The following is a 17,500-nucleotide window of genomic DNA, read 5'->3' on the forward strand; positions in this document are numbered from 1 at the left end:
CAAAATGTCTCTGGAGTAAAATATACGAAGCATAATATACAAAACATGACTACCCGTCTGACAAGGGTACACCAGGCACCTGCATCACAACCATATGTGCGCGACGTGGTGACCTCATACCGCGATAAACAGCGCATGACCTTGCAGGTGGGGCCCAGTTAGAATCTTCTTCAGGTCGTGTAGCACATCCCGCTCAAATTGTCCCTGAATAAGGATTGTTTAAGGATGTTGAGCAAAACACCCATGTTTCCAGAGGTGAATTATCCAAACTCCAAAGAATTCCTCTCAACACATGGCTATGATGCTCCCCCACTACTTCTGCTCGTGATCAGAGACGCACATATCGTCAGCCACTAAGAGACATGCTCAACTGGTTAAAGTCAAGCAACTGACAAGTAAATCTGTGGTATTGAGCAGAATATTTGTTGTTGCCCATCTTTTATACCAAGACAAAACAATGTACATGATAACACATCAAATCAGTTAAGATCAGAAGCCATGAGAGCTAGCGCCTGGTATTGGATCAGGGCATTTTATTTTTATCATCATCATCATCATCATCATCATCATCATTATTATTATTATTATTATTATTATTTAACTTTTGGTAGTTTCAGGCAAATTTCTACAGGATCACCTGCTACAACTCCGTGTTGCTGGGCTGTATTCTCTTTTGTTGTTGGGGAAGTGCAAACACTTCCCGGTATTGTCTTGCCTTATTTTGCTTTGTTATGGGGTCTGGTTGCAGTCTTTTGTTGTATTAGTGTTTGTAGTGTGTGTTGTGTGTGTAATGCGAGTATTATTATTATCATTGATCTGACTTAGGTTCGGTATTATCCCTGGCAGGATTTACGTGAGTAACAGGTTTCTACCAGTAACCTTATGTATCCATTAGCTTTCAATAATCTTTCAAGTGCTTAGAACCTTCTTGATAATCTTTCGTCTCCTTGAGAGGCAAGCTTTCTCTAGAAACTCTACAGGACATTCTATTTCAATCTGCTTCAATCATTTGCCTATATCTTTGCTTACAGTTCCCAATATACCGATTATTATAGGCCCAACCTTTACACTTTTCATATCTCAAACTTTGGCAATTTCAAATTTATCGACCTCGAAAAGATGAAATGTCGCTGAAATGTCGCTAAGCATTTTGTTCGGCGTGTTATTATACTTGTTACATAGGGTTGTGAGCTGTCAAAATCATTAGCACGATGGATGCAGCGTCATTTCATCCATCTCTGCATTCTGTATTCAAATCCCGCCGAGGTATTTCGTCCCTCGCGGTTGATAAAATAAGTACCAGTTGAATAACAGGTCGATCTAACCGACTGAGCCCTTCCCAAACATTGCTGGCCCTGTGCTAAAATTTGAAATCCTCATCATCACCATCATCATTATTATTAACTTTCTCTTTCAATTTTGCTTCCATTTCTTGCTGAGTGTCTTCCCAACACCTAGGGCAAAGAAACTCATTGTATACATTGGTAAGTTATCAAAATAAAGACACCAGATTGTTCATTTATAAAATCATGTGATAGAAAAAGAAAGGAAAGAAAGACAGAGAGAGAAAGGAAAAAAAGAAAAAGAAAAAATGAAAAAGAACACAAAGAAAATAAAAGGGGAAAAGGAAAGAAAATTCGCTGTGTCAATGCTCTTCTCAGTACGTGTGTCGTACCATTGAAGACAATCTTTTACACTTCCTTTTGGATGGTAAGCTAGGGATCATCCTTAGATAATTTTCACTTCCTTTTTTTTTTATTCCTAGCGATCCTACAATCACTCTTATTGTAACCGTCTTGAGATGCTAATTTTTTTCGATTTCATTCAACAAATCTTTATATTTTCTGAGCTTATCAAATTATTTTGCCGAGGAATTATGATCATACGGTATGATTATTATCATTATTATTCAGTACCCTTAATTTTATCACGTACTTTCACTGCACTACCGAGCACAGCACCGTGTGCTATGGCTGTGTGCTGTGGTTTGTTGTGATGCTCTTATTTTGACTTCGCCTAGTAGTGTTATTTTCTATATGTTATATACATTCGTAAGTCCTGGTGTTTTGGATATGTAGTTGTCTGAATGTGTTTTAATCATACCGAATGCACCTATAATTACAGGGATTGTTTCTGTTTTTAGACTCCACATTCAGGTTATCTCTCTTTCCATATATTTCTAATTTGAGAGTTTCTCCGTTTCTTTTAGAGATACATTGTTATCTGTTGGTATTGATACATCGATTAGAAGATATTTTTTTCTTGGTGAACTCTGACAACTATATCTAGTCTATTAGCCTTGATTTTCTACCAGTGTATTGGCATATCACAGAATATGATTGCTTTATCATTTTCAGAGACCTTTACTGGCGTGTGCCTATACCATCATTTTTTCTCTTGTCCTTCCATAGTGTTGGCATAGCTTCTAATGTATATAGGTCCCAAATCTGTCATGTCTGCGGATATATTCCTTCTTAGCCAGGACTAGGCAGCCCATACGAAGCGCAGTATACCCATCATGACAACCCGTTTGATAAGGGTACACCAGGCACATGCATCACAACCATAAATTGCGCCACATAGTGATTTCATATGAAGATAAACAGCACATGACCTTGTTGGTTGGGCCCAGTTAGAATTTTCGTCAGGTCGAGTAGCCCATCCCGGTCAAGTGGTCCCTGAATAAGGATTGTTTAAGGATGTTGAACGAAACACCCATGTTTCCAAAGGTGAATTATCCAAGCCCCAAAGAATTCCTCTCAACACATGGCTATGATGCTCCTCCATTACTTCTGCTCGTGATCAGAGATGCACATATTGTCAGCCACTAGGGGACATGCTCAACTGGTTAAGGTCAAGCAACTGACAAGCAAATCTGTGGTATTGAGCAGAATATTTACTGTAGCCCTTATTATTATTATTATTATTATTATTATTATTATTATTATTATTATTATTATTATTATTATATGTATTTGTCGTCAACAGACGTACTTATTACTCTTAAAACTTTGGACATTTACCAAGTATACCTGAGGTAATACATTCAATACGTATTTTCTGTGGAAAACTCATTTAGAATGCAATGTGCTTTCTTTCCCATACATAGTGAAAAACAAAATTTTATTTTTTGAACTGTAACCGTAATTTTAGCAGTAATGGAGGTGTTTAGTGGTTGCAAAATTGCAGCGAAGAGATTTAAGGAGGCGGGTAACGTGACCAATGAAAGTACTGTCTTGTCTAAGTGAGCAAGAAGAAAGGTACCATATTTCAGCATCACTAAAAATACACAGGCTTCGTCATATTGTTAAAGCAAACCCGGAGGTATAGCTCTGGCCAATGTATAGAGTAATATCTTAAAAGTTGGTCGGAATTCAACTTATAAGGGATGTGTATTTGGTTTTCAGAACTCAGGGTTGAGTGAAAAAGCCCCTTAACATACACCTTAACTAATCAGACAGAACTTATTAGTCTGATTACGAATATGAACCTGTTGAAGCCAATTTTTAAATGCTATACAGATTGGAGGTACTCAATTTTGCATAATCATTTCATGAAAAGTTTCCATAGAACCAAGTAAAGAACATTCCTCACATTATGCTTTAACGTGCTTCATCGACATCGCAATGCAGGCTAAGCAGCCAGGAATGTTCAAAAGGCTTAGGGTCCAGATGTAGTGTTTGAATGCACTTGCAGAATGTGTTTTGAATAATTCAGATGTATCAATTTCAATTTGATGAACCTAGATCAGAACGGCTCTCCAATGCGGGAGATGAAATGCTGGAGGCAATACTTGCAAAGAATCCTGCTGTCACATTTACATAACTTTCCGCCTAAATTTAATGTTAGTATTGTAACTATTAACTATCATTTGAAGAAGACAAGAAACTTTCTCTGTTAGATAATTGAGTTCTTCATGATTTTTCAAGAGCAAATCATCAAGAAAGGCCTGACTGCTGTGAATCACCCGTATATTTAACATCCAAGCACCATATTAAGCTAGATAAAGTATGGGAATGAAAAATGGACTTTTAACAGCAATACTAAGTGCTGCAGACAGTGGTTAGGCACCAAATCAAAGACTTGTATCTTATCCACAAGAAAATTTTACTGCTTGATGGGATGTGGTAGATTTATTAATTATGAAATTTTAGGAAACAAGAATCTCTCCTGAAGTTTACTCTCAGCAGCTTCACCATTATACGACTTCTTTGGAGAGAAAGTATCTTCGTTCATTAAGCTAAATTCCAATGAAATAATAGATTGTGCAAAACAAAGAAATACCCATAATATTTGTGCATTTTACTCGGATGTATCAATAAAATGCACACATACACACACACATATGCATTTTTTCTTACTCTTAGCAAAATTAAATTCAGTTTAATCTTCTTTTGATGCAAATTATTTACCGATGTAAACCAGTTCTATGTTACAGCTGTATACTTAATGATAAATGCTGTTTTGGTGATTGCTTTTGCGTTGGGAATGAATAAAAGACATATTTCATAACAGAATTTAAGTACATCGAAACGTCAACCCAGTAATGAAATAAATTCAAATATAGTGACTTTTCAGAAATATTGTAAATATGCTGTAGCCTGAAGAAGATCTGATGGAATGAATTCGCAGATTGGTGTGAAATCACTCCAGTAATTTCAATCAGTTGTACCATCTTCCAGTTCTAATAAACACACAAACTCGTTCATACGATTAAAGCTATTCTGTAAACTAACAGAACTATAATCTTGGCTGTATGTATCTTTCTCCGGAAAATTTGTATAATTTCAGGATGTCTGGATAAACATAAATTCTAATGCTGAGTTATAATTCTCTGTTAGGCTTAAAGTTTGAAAGTTTCATCTAATGTCACCTCAAATTTTAAAGTTAGGCTAAGTCTTAAATTGTATTATAATTCAACTATCATGGTAAATAAGATATTTGAGAATTGTTGGTTTCGAACTTGATCCGAATGCAGCCGATGTAAATTTTCTGATATAATCTATTTTCCATAATCTTTAAATCGTAAATATTGTAGTAATACTGAAAGAAATGCATAAGCAACAGCAATGTTTCACGGTCGACATCACATGATACACTTAGTATAATAGAAAAAATGGTGGCATCAACAGCAGCAATTTTCTAGATATACTGGTTTCGTTATCATGTGACAACGACTGTATATATATTTTTCGTTTTGTATCGAGAGGGGAAAAGATGATCATGAATTTCAGATGTGCTTATTTGTATTTTCAAACTTGAACATTAATAAACCATAAAGAATGTCTTGCTGTTCAAATCAGCTCGATTCTTTAACGTTTAGTTTCTAAAAATGATTTTTGTTCCCAACCGTTCCCTTGGCAACGTTAAACAATAATTTACCTAGGGTTGTGATGTCCCTCTACATGCATTTTCTACCTGTACATTAGTAGTGTCTGTTCATAAGAGATGATTTGTCTACTCGGGCACTCTCGAATCACACATCTAGTCTTCTGTCATCCTTATTTATCTCATCCACCCCCAGACCTCACAGTAACTACAACTCCAAGTTTTGTGTCCCCAAACATCGTCTCTATAAAATTCTCACCTCTGTACAAATTTTCTACTACTGTTAATGTTCGCGAGTAACATTAAATGCGACATTCTCAATGGCCTCCGGGGACTTGTAAAGGAGCACAGCTCCTTCATGCAAGCCAATCCAATTACAGTCACTGAAGCAACTAAATGAACTAAATCCTCCACCCTCTTTTTTTTAATGTCATCGAAGTCGACTTTGCCTTTTGTGCTTTTAATGAAAAGCGAAATAGCCACGCAAAGATAGTCACGTGTCTCAAAATGAAATCAAAATTTCATTGTTATAATTAGCAATTTATTGAATTTTCTATTTAAAATATCTGGAATTTCTTTATTTAATCTCATTTTCCTCCCTGTTTTCTCCATCTCTCCGATTATTTTATCAGTTCCTCGCATATAAATTCATGTTTTTATTAATTATATTGTATTCTATCGATTACGCAGTAATTCTTAAGATGAAAATCAATTAAAGAACTGTAAAAGAAATCGAGAATAGACATTGAAAATTGAGTTATGATCAGCTATATTTTTGCAATCTCTCATTTTGACTTTTTGGATGGATTGTACAATTTCTTTTAATTAATGGCATATTTAGAATCTTATTAATGTATAATATGATACATATGATAAAAGTATTTCTTCAAATTCCAAAAATGAAAACATGAAAGCTGAAGTGTGAATGCTATGACTCCAATCGAAACAATGACTATTTCAGATAACTAAATAGTCTGTGTTACAAAAGACACTTTAAGAAAAAGTTTATGATTGAATACGAAATTTATGAGAAAATAGGAAAATAAAATTTACATTATTTCCAAGTTTATAATTCTGTTGGTTGTTAGAATCACTAAAATTGGAAAGTTTTGCACTAAAGTAGAGGTTCACTTCGCAATTTCTGCATGAACATAGATTATTGATCTGTATGGTTATTTAGTAAAATATCCACCATTCGGAATCACTAATAGTCACACTTTATAAAAGTGTTTTGTCCAACATTTATGTCATTAATATTTAAATGACATCTAGATTGCTTTTGTTTGGATTCAGAAACATTATTTGGAGGATTCAAATTACTCAAAAACATTGAATATAATATTGTACACCATCATCATCATACTCACAATCCAGTAAGTAAAAAGTCTAGTGTAATAGTTTTAGCGCGTTTGTTTGCTTCATTATCATTTTGAGAAACTACTAAATTTGAACGGTCTGCAATTTTATGAAAGATTACTGAACAAGATCAAAGATTTTCCTTTATTGTTAGAGATGCTTAAAAATATACTAGGTTAATTACTGATTATCCACTTACAGACAGGCATATATACACACACATACATACATATACACACACATACAATACATATATACATACATAATGTGTGTGTGTTTGTGTGTGTATTGTGTGTGTGTGTCTGCGAGCGCGAATAAACGAAACATTGTAGAAATAATACACATTTAGATTTTAATACTTACATTATATTTTGGCGCATTAAATACATTAAAATAGTGACTGTGAAGAAAAATAACTTTGTGGCCGTTAATTTTTTTTGCCTAATATTGAGTTCGCTATTTTTCTGTACCTATCACACGATGCGAAATAACTGCATTCGATATTAGCACTATATTTATGATAGTACATATATATGTATATATATATATATGTATATATAATGTATTGTTCCGTCATAGGAAGATCAACAAAAAAAGTACTCCATTTGGTGAGAGATAAATATCATTTATTTAGAGGACGCAATATATGTCTTTAAGTGGTACTAATAGTTTCATATGTTGAGAAATATCTCAAACATAATCATCACACACAAACGCATATCAACGAACTATGATATATATCGTATGTGCTAAAATAGATGAAACTTTTAGTAGCACTTACAGACATGTATTGTGTCCTTTAAATAAGTAGTATGTGTGTGTGTGCGTGCGTGCATATATATATATATATATATATATATATATATGTATGTGTGTGTGTGTGTGTGTGTGTGTGTGTGTGTGTGTGTGTGTGTGTGTGTGTGATAGCTTACATATGTAATCGACTATCTCGTATCACACTGACTGCGGCGTACCCGAAAATCCTAATTAATTTTACAGATCTTTCTCCTGGCAGTATGACTTACACAGTTTCTTTATATATATAATCAATGCTTAATTCACGCACGGGAAATTAAGGAAAGTAAAATATATTACTAATCAGATGCACAAATGAGGGATTAGTTCCACTGCCTTTAGGAAATCGTCACTTTAATCTATATCAGGTTAGTGATGGATTTGAACGCAACGAAACACTAATCAAGCATACAATGATAATAAATTACATCTTGATGATCTGAATCATGGTCAAAGAAACAATGCAACTCTGATGATGGAACAGTATAAATAAGCTGTTGACTGTGAACAGTAACTTTACTATCTGTCACAATCTCAAATTTAAAGAAACATCATTCCAGTAATCCAGCATTTCCATTATCTGCTAAGAAACCCTTGTTTTTCTCAATAAAGGAAAAACACGGTAAAATAGCTTATGACTGCAGTAAAAAATATATATATATTTATATACTCATCTCAAAGTAAAATGCTCCAGGTATTCATTTTAGTGTATGAATATAGGAATTAGATGATTCTTTTCTCAATCTGGAAGTACATAAAATAGAGACTATTTGACAATATGAACAGGTAACAGATATTTCAACACCTACAAAATTGCATACTAATTGTAATATATTTACAATTAGTTTCCATATTACTTTAATTGCAAAATATATTTAGCGATAAATCTAATATATCATTTAAAGATGTCATATTTAGGAAAACTAATTTACAAGTATTTAGTAATAATAATTTACTTTTCACTATTCCCCTACGTCGAAATTAAGTATTTTTTCAATCCCCTCTTACTTGTTTACTTGTTTCAGCATTGGACTCCCACTATGCTGTGGCACAACCGTGAAGGTTTTAGTAAACAAAAAAGTGAGAAAATATCAGTTGCATTACTTATATTCTGTCTTGTATCTATTCTATCAGGATCCTTTTGTCGAACCACTTACAGACATGCATACATACACACATAGTAAACTCATAGACACACGCGCACACACACACACAGATGCAGACGCAAACGTATGCGCAGATAAAGATACCTACCACAGAAAGACAGAATAGACAAAACAGAACAGAAGACTCATAGGATGGAGTATTGTCGAAAAGGTCACAGGATGAGTGACGAAAGATTTTAGACAAAAGATGCTAAAATAAAAATATTAATAAAGCTGAAGTGAAGGACAAGTATATAGCGCACATGGTGATTTGGACGAAAAATAAAAGCATCCTCAAATATAAAAAACATCTATTTCAACACACACTAAAATGATAATAGCACTAAGCATATATTTGCGTCCCGAAGGATTCCACCGTATAATCTAATATAGGCTGATTTCGAAGATGAACTTTGGAATACCGTGAAGAACGTTAAATTTCACCAATTCCTTTTGAGAAAAAAGCACTCATTTAAGACAATTGCAACAGTTAACGAAGGAATTTAGAAGTTAATCGGGACTACTTGTCCACGCTGATAAAACAGGAAATATTTATCATATGGAACCTGAATTATACCTCTTTTAGACTAGAAAAGAAATTATGAAGAAACATAAACAGCTTCTGGAGAAAACTTATTTAACATTGACTTATTTGTGAAAGAGATAATTGAATTTTTACAAGCGAAAGATCGGATTGAACCTTTCACATCAAAACCCTCAGAATAAACTTAAACACCATAAACCTACCTTTAATATCAATCCGAAAAGTTAGACTGATTTTCCCCAGTATCCATAGGTCTAGTAAGATTAACCTTAAATAGGTTAATCCCGGAAAAAACTTTTAAATTTCTTTAAGCATCTTGGTCTGTCTATTTCCATAGAAAATAAATGTGGTAAGATTATTTTCTTCGGTGTAACTCTGGATGTAAGTACAGGATTATACCAGCCACATAAACTGAATGGGTGTTTAAGGTATGTGAATACAAATTCCAAGCATCCTAGAAACATAATAAATTCTATTGTTGAAAATGTATCAATATATATGTAGAGGCTTTCTGCTAATGAGAAAGCATTTGTACAAAATGAAAAGTACTGTAACTGCATTTTCTGAAACTGGGTATGAAGATAAAATTCAACATATCCAGAATCAAAACACTAATAAATCCCCGGGAATGATAGGATATCAAATATGATGGGCCTTGATAGAGAGTGCAGTGAAAATAAACACAAGCAATCTTTTTTAAGAAAGCTAAGTAATAGCAATAACGATCAAAACACAAATAAGATTGTTACAAAGGAAGTCTTGAAGATAAACATATTAAAATGGGAGACAAACATATTTAACATTAAGGAGCATAGACGCAACTTTGTCGATACTAAAAGTGTAGTTGGTGTAATTACTCTCTTTACTCTCTTTTACTCTTTTAATTGTTTCAGTCATTTGACTGCGGCCATGCTGGAGCACCGCCTTTAGTTGAGCAAATCGACCCCAGGACTTATTCTTTGTAAGCCTAGTACTTATTCTAACGGTCTCTTTTTGTCGAACCGCTAAGTTACGAGGACGTAAACACACCAGCATCGGTTGTCAAGCGATGGGGGGGGGACAAACACAGACACACAAACACACATACATACATAGGAGTGGCTGTGTGGTAAGTAGCTTGCCAACCAACCACATGGTTCCGGGTTCAGTCCCACTGCGTGGCACCTTGGGCAAGTGTCTTCTACTATAGCCTCGGGCCGACCAAAGCCTTGTGAGTGGATTTGGTAGACGGAAACTGAAAGAAGCCTGTCGTATATATGTATATATATATATATATATATATATATGTATATGTGTGTATGTTTGTGTGTCTGTGTTTGTCCCCCTAGCATTGCTTGACAACCGATGCTGGTGTGTTTAGGTCCCCGTCACTTAGCGGTTCGGCAAAAGAGACCGATAGAATAAGTACTAAGCTTACACAGAATAAGTCCTGGGTCGATTTGCTCGACTAAAAGCGGTGCTCCAGCATGGCCGCAGTCAAATGACTGAAACAAATAAAAGAGTAAAATAGATATATATACATACATATATACGATGGGCTTCTTTCAGTTTCCGTCTATCAAATCCACTCACAAGGCTTTGGTCGGGCCGAGGCTATAGTAGAAGACACTTGCCCAAGGTGCCACGCCGTGGGACTGAACCCCGAACCATGTGGTTGGTAAGCAAGCTACTTACCACACAGCCACTCCTTGATAATAATAATAATAATAATAATAATAATAATAATAATAATAATAATAATAATAATAATAATAATAATATTGTTGTTGATGTTGCATGTCCCTTTGACCCACGAATAGTCAAGAAGGAAAGCGGAAAGATAGATAAATGCTCCCCTCTTAAGTATGAAATAACCCAGCTACGGAAAATGAAGAAGGTGAAGACAATGCCAATCATTGCTGGGTCCTTGGGAACAGTATCAGAAGGCATCAAGGAGAATATAAAGGAAACTGGAATAGTGTGCCTAGTAAGACTGTAATATAAGGTTTGCCTCCTTGGCACGTCCAGAATAATCAAGAATCATGTTAGACAGCTGAAAAGAACAGGTATCATGGTACGGTAGGCTGCAGGTAACAAGCCCGCTACGCATGCAAGACCCAAGCTCCTCCAACAAAACCTGTGATAAAGAAGAAGAAGAAGAAGAAGAAGAAGAAGAAGAAGAAGAAGAAGAAGAAGAAGAAGAAGAAGAAGAAGAAGAAGAAGAAGAAGAAGAAGAAGAAGAAGAAGAAGAAGAAGAAGAAGAAGAAGAAGAAGGAGGAGGAGGAGGAGGAGAAGGAGGAGGAGGAGGAGGAGGGTGAAGATGGTGCTGAAATCCAACCTGAATGCCAAAAATTTGATTACCACAATGAATATCTGGGCAGTTGCGGTGGTCAGATATAGTGCGTTCATCCTCAAATGGACTAAGGAGGAAATATCAACACTGAATAGAAGGACAAAAAAGTTGATGACACTGCATGAGGCGCTACACCTTAAAACAAACGTAAACAGACTGTATATGAAAAGAAAAAATGGTGTCAAAGGACTAATTAGTATAGACCATTGCATAAGGTGTGAAAGGAGAACGCTTGACGAGAATTTAATAGTCATGAAGACCTGCTGCAAAATGCCGCGAAAGAATTGGGTGTAAATGCAGATGAAATGATGGGCAAGGCAGAGGTTAAACAAGGAGCTGAGGAGAAGAGAAAAGAAGACCTTCTTGAAATGAGAATGCATGGGCAGTTTGGAAGGAACATACAAGACGTTTTTGATACTTTAAGTAGGGGTAATTCCAACTGTGAAATAATAATATTGATTATGATTAATAATCCTGGTTTAAACCTAATTCTGAGAATAGAGTTAGTACTAATTCCTTTAACCATGAGTGCTGCATACGAGTGAATAAATACCTTTGTAATTTCAAAGACAAAATTATGTGTTTTGGAAAATCAGTATTTAAGGAAGAAGATATATATATATATATATATTATTATTATTATTATTATTATTATTATTATTATTATTATTATTATTATTATTATTATTATTATTATTTTTCCTTAAACACTGATTTTCCAAAACACATAATTTTGTCTTATTGAAACTTGCACAAACAGCAGAACGGGGTGCCACTGCATGGTGCCACTGCATGGTGCCACTGCATGGTCCCACTGCATGGTGCCAAAGATCCCAGCACCACCATCAAAATACAGGATCAGATACTGCAACAGCTTGGGTTTCAAGGGCTCACAGCTCTTCGATGTCCTTCCAAAATGTATGAGAGACCTACATGGTGTGGATGTAGGTACGTTCAAAACAAACCTGGATTTCCTCCTGTGAAAGGATCCAGATGAGCCTACCTCACAGCAGGAAACACACTTGAGGGCAGCAGCATCAGACACCCTCATTCATCAAATGCCACATATCAGAGGAGGTTTCAAATAATGGTGTAGCACACCCAACACTGGTGCCCCAGCACAACCGCAGCTTTAAAACTGAAACGATTTAAAGAGGTAAAGAGTTTATATATATACTGATAGACAATCGTACTCAACACTATTTCTTATGCCTATGTCCAGGGAAAGAATTACACTAATATGCATCTGCACGTCCACCCCTTTCTCCATTCTTAACCCACCCCATAGGACAACATTTTCCGTTTGTTCCACCCTATCCTTTCTCTTCTGTAATTCTTCCTTTTTGAATCGATTCGTTGTTTCTCTTTATTTATACTTTATTTTTAATTTCTTTCCGTTTGATGAAGGACTAATAACCGAAATGTTAACACTTTAATTTTCCATTGATATGCGGTCTAACTTCGTGTTTCCTGTGTTGTTTATCTTTATATATATCTTTATACTTCACATAAACATAGACACACACACACACACACATACACGTGTGAAGTGTATACACATATATATAGTTTAGTAGTAATCAATTCTCATCTTTAATATTGGTCTATAAAATAATTTCGTAAGAGGAAAGAAAGCATGGAAAGGTAACATTGTGCCCGATGTATTTGCGTAGTTAGTGAAAGGGACCAAGGATAATCATTGCTGAAAATCTAGAGATACTGCGGACAAGGAAGTAAACTTTGCGCCTTCTGCTCCAAATTAATTAACGAAATTTAAAGTATCAAATACTCTCAAAATGAATATCTGAGTCAGTGTGAGAGTGTGTGTGTGTGTGTGTGTGTGTGTGTGTGTGCGTGCGCGGTGTGTGTGTGCATGCACGCGATTGCACATACACAGGCATATACATATATATATATACATTAATTATTTTGGACTAGTATATGAGTTTGGAATAAGGCGACAGTCCTGCAGTATTGTCCCCGCGCCCGGGATCGGTAAAATAAATATTATTTAAATGCTAGAGTTGATGTAATCGATTAGTCCCTTCTCCCGAACTTGGTGGCCTTGTGCCATTCGACATTTGATAGTTTCAGGCAGATTTCTACCGCATCGTCTGGTACAGTTCCGTGTTGCTGAGGTATGTAAAGAAGGAAATTTATTATATTACTCGTGATTTTAAACGAATTTTCGTATGTCGTCATTCGTTGTTTCAAAATATTTGGCTAACCCAAATGTGCTGTAAGAAAGTCCAAACTGGATCAAAGCTCGACTTCCATGGGCTATGGGAAGGTAAAGACGTTCCACGGCTGCATTTGAGTGATGCATCTTACCACATATCAGCAGCTTATGAGCTATTCCATTAACTGTCTTTATTTCATTAATATTCCAGTTCAACACTTGGAATCTATAAGACAATTAAAACTGCTAAGTAATTTATGGTTAACACCTAGTTATGTATAATTAGCTCAGACTTCAGAACTACTTGTAGTCTCTTATATCTTCCCGATCTTCTCTTTCATGTTTGCCTGTTGAATGCCAGAGCCTTTGATTATTCCTAGGTATTTGTCAGTTTCTTCCTGTTCAAGTTCTTTTGTAACTGTGTCAACATCTAACTTGACTCAATTTAAATTTATCAATTTCCCTTTCTCGAAAGTGGCCTTGGGACGCTTATCAAAACAAACTCTATCCCGAATGCTTTGCTTTCACAGCACGTAATAGGCCTTCAAGTTCATCTTTGTCTTTGGCATACAGTTTTAAGTCATCCATATAAGGTAGATGGCTTATTTTCTTGTCAGTTTTATAACCATACGCTGTTCTGTTAAGTTCACTTGTTAGCGGTACTAAAAGCTGTGCAAAAAATTAGAAGTAAAAGCGAATCACTTCGGAAAATTCAATAGTTGATGCTAATACTGTTTTAATCGAGTTCTCCATTAGAATCATAATTGGAGAGAGTATTCCACAATGACGTATTTTGCTTCAGAAAGTTTGAAATTACAGAAGAAAATGTGTAGATGTCCAGCGACTTCAGAATCCATGAATACGATATGCTGTCATGCAGAACTGGGATTTCTGCTCTTGCTATGACAATTCTCAAAGATGATGCGATTGATTAAGAGCTGGTCTTTGCTGCCATATGAGCCTCATAGGCACGCTTTTGGTTCAGTGAGGGAAAATTGTTCTCTTTCATAAGTGCATGTTTTTTGCATGAGAATAGATGTTAATATTTTATAACTGGTGGGTAATTAGGTAATGGGCCGATAGCTTTTTAGCTTTGATTTCATTATTCTTTGGAAGTAGGGATGCTATACCACTTGCTATCCATTCGGGTATTTTCTCGAGAAATCTCATAATTTCATTGATCAGCGGGACTAACTTCCCGTGTGCGCACAAGGGAGATGATGCAGAAATTTAGCACCCTATCTATACTGGGGGATTTCCACTTATGAACCTTCATGGGTTTCATCCTTAGCTCTCCTATTGAGATATCTTCCCATGCTTGTTCTTGTAAACTTTGGTAGGATCATTATATGCGTTTAATCCAATGTGGATTTTCATTGTACGCCTTCTCATCACTCCAAATCTTTTTCTAAATTTTTCAAGTTCTTATATGAGAGGTAGTGGGAATCTTTAATGGTTATCGTCTTCACTATTTTGCTGAAGAATATTTTGGCTGGATGTGAATAGCTTATTATGCTTGTCAAAATTGTTTCTTTTCTCAAATCTTCGAATTCTTTGAGCTTTTGCTTGGACATTTTGTTTCAATGTTTCGTTGATATCAGTTTTTCTCTTGATGAAAATCCACATTTTCTCTTCATCTTTCTTCCTTTTCTAGTAATTACATCATTTCCAGAGATTAGTTCATTTAATATCGATATTTCCTCTCATTAATTCATTCACATTTTCAATGTTGCTTCTCCAGTGTGGCTTCCTCTTCAAGTTTGATTATCGTTGTTTTTCTATTGTCTTAGCAGATACGTAATTAATCCCATTTAACTCAATAAGATCAGGTTTTAGCTTTTGTATGATTTCTTTTGTTACACAGTTGCCACTCTATCATTCATACTTGTATGTCTTACAACTCCAACCTCATTTTTTTTGTAGGTGTTCTACCTTCACATTAGCACCAATCTGTTCTAGAGATGTTGGTAGTTGAGTGCTGACACATGCAAGTGCAGCAATTACTATTTGTATCACGTCTGCTCTCCACATTATTTGCCAATTTCGAACATTTGCTAACGATGTACCATGCCGTTTCACCCCTCTCACCACACATTCTTCAAACGACTGCAATTTTGAAAAAGACTTGAAAGTGCATATTCTCAGAAAATATTCCGAATCTGATACACTTTCAATACTCAAAATGCATGAGGAGAAATATGTTTGCAGGTTATTAACATCAGGCTATGGAGGAATGAATAATATGACAAGAGAACTTCGTCAATTTTATACAAAACTATTTGATTAAATATTCTTCTTCTTTTTCCTTTTCCTTTTTCTTTCCTTTCCTTTTTCGGCTTCTTTTTCCAGTTGTAACATTGAAATTGAAGACTGATGATATTATTCCATAAACGTGCGAACACTGGTTGCTCTCGTTCATATTTTAGATTTGAATTTCTATAATTTTGACTTTTTATCACTTTTCATTTCGAACTCGACAAAAAGAACCGTACTGTTGAAATATCGTTCAATCAATAAAGTATGTATGGATCAATTAGAAAGCTTTTGTTTTTCTTGATGATCTCTGACAACTAAATCCGGCTTATTGGCCTTAATTCCTCTATATGTGTATATTGGCATAGTATGGTTGCTTTCATATTTTCTGTGACCTTTTCTGTCGTGTGCCTATACCATCTTTTCTCTGTTATTCCATTGTGTTGGCATAGCTTCCAGTGTATATAGACCCCAACTCTGTCGTGTCTATGAATATATACCTTCTTAGCCAGGACTGGGCAGCCAGAGATAATATGATTTATTGTTTCTTGTCCATCTCCACATATTCTGCAGTTAGTTGTATTTCTTTTCACCACATGTTTACGGTAATTTTTGCTGGGGAGGCTTTGGTCTTGAGCTGCAATTAAAAATCCTTCAATCTCTGCACTGAGTCCTGAGCTTCTCAGCCATTGTTGGGGTTTTGCTTTATCTATTTCTTTTCTCTTTATTTTAACCCAGTATTTACCATGAAGGGGCTTTTCTTGCCATCGTTTTATCATGACCTGTTGTTGTTCCAGTTTTATATTGGATTTCAGTTGTTTTACAGTTTTTGTTGTCTCTTCTTTTTTTTCATGGTTGTTAGGTATTATGACTTCGTTTTTTGTATGTGTCAGCTTCCTTAATGGCTGTTTGTATTAGTTTTCCTTGCTTATGACGTAAGTACTTCTGCAGTCCTATGGTGGTTACTTTGTAATAGTTTTCTAGCTGTATAAGGCCTCTACTACCTTCCATACGTTGTATATATAACCTTTCTATGTCAGATTTTGGGTGGTATATCCTAGATCCTGTCATTATTTTTCTTGTTTTCCTGTCTATTTTGATTATTTCATTTAATGTCCAGTTAAGGATATTGTAGCTTTAACTTATAACTGGGAAGGCTAGAGTGTTGATACATATCTTGTTTTTCCCATTGAACCCTGTTTTCAGTATTAATCTAACACGTCTATAGTATTATTTTCTTAGCTCCTCTTTTCATTTCTGTGTGCTGTATCGTATCTAGTTCATTGATTCCTAAGAATTTGTACGTCTGGTTTATTATTATTATTATTATTATTATTATTATTATTATTATTGCCTTTGCACAGATTCTAGCGCTGGAGATGTATTACAGTGTTAGCCGTTCACTGCCAGTGAACTAAGGTAACACCCCTTATTTTTCAGGCACCTTCCGGAGTATTCGAGGGTTTCAAGTAGTGCTGTTTTCTGCAATTTCTCCACCTTTATTGCAGCCCGTATTTGTTCCACGTACTTCTCGAGATTTTTGCTCACTGTTCCCAAAGCTCCGACAA

General features: G+C 35.3%; 1 protein-coding gene and 1 long non-coding RNA gene across 6 annotated transcripts in view; one reads left to right on the top strand and one right to left on the bottom strand.

Moving 5' to 3' along the window:
• The window catches only part of LOC106882622 (protein Wnt-9a), a 278,778-nt gene that overhangs the window by 107,746 nt on the left and 153,532 nt on the right, over positions 1 to 17,500 (top strand). The window lies entirely within an intron of this gene.
• LOC149131356 (uncharacterized) lies at positions 7,558 to 10,046 on the bottom strand. The gene is made up of 2 exons (XR_016238053.1): positions 9,372 to 10,046; positions 7,558 to 8,223 (listed from the first exon to the last, which is right to left on the bottom strand). It is a non-coding gene; the product is annotated as an uncharacterized LOC149131356 (long non-coding RNA).

Source organism: Octopus bimaculoides, chromosome 23 (assembly GCF_046866305.1).
Source record: "Octopus bimaculoides isolate indiv1 chromosome 23, ASM4686630v1, whole genome shotgun sequence".
NCBI lineage: Eukaryota > Metazoa > Mollusca > Cephalopoda > Octopoda > Octopodidae > Octopus > Octopus bimaculoides.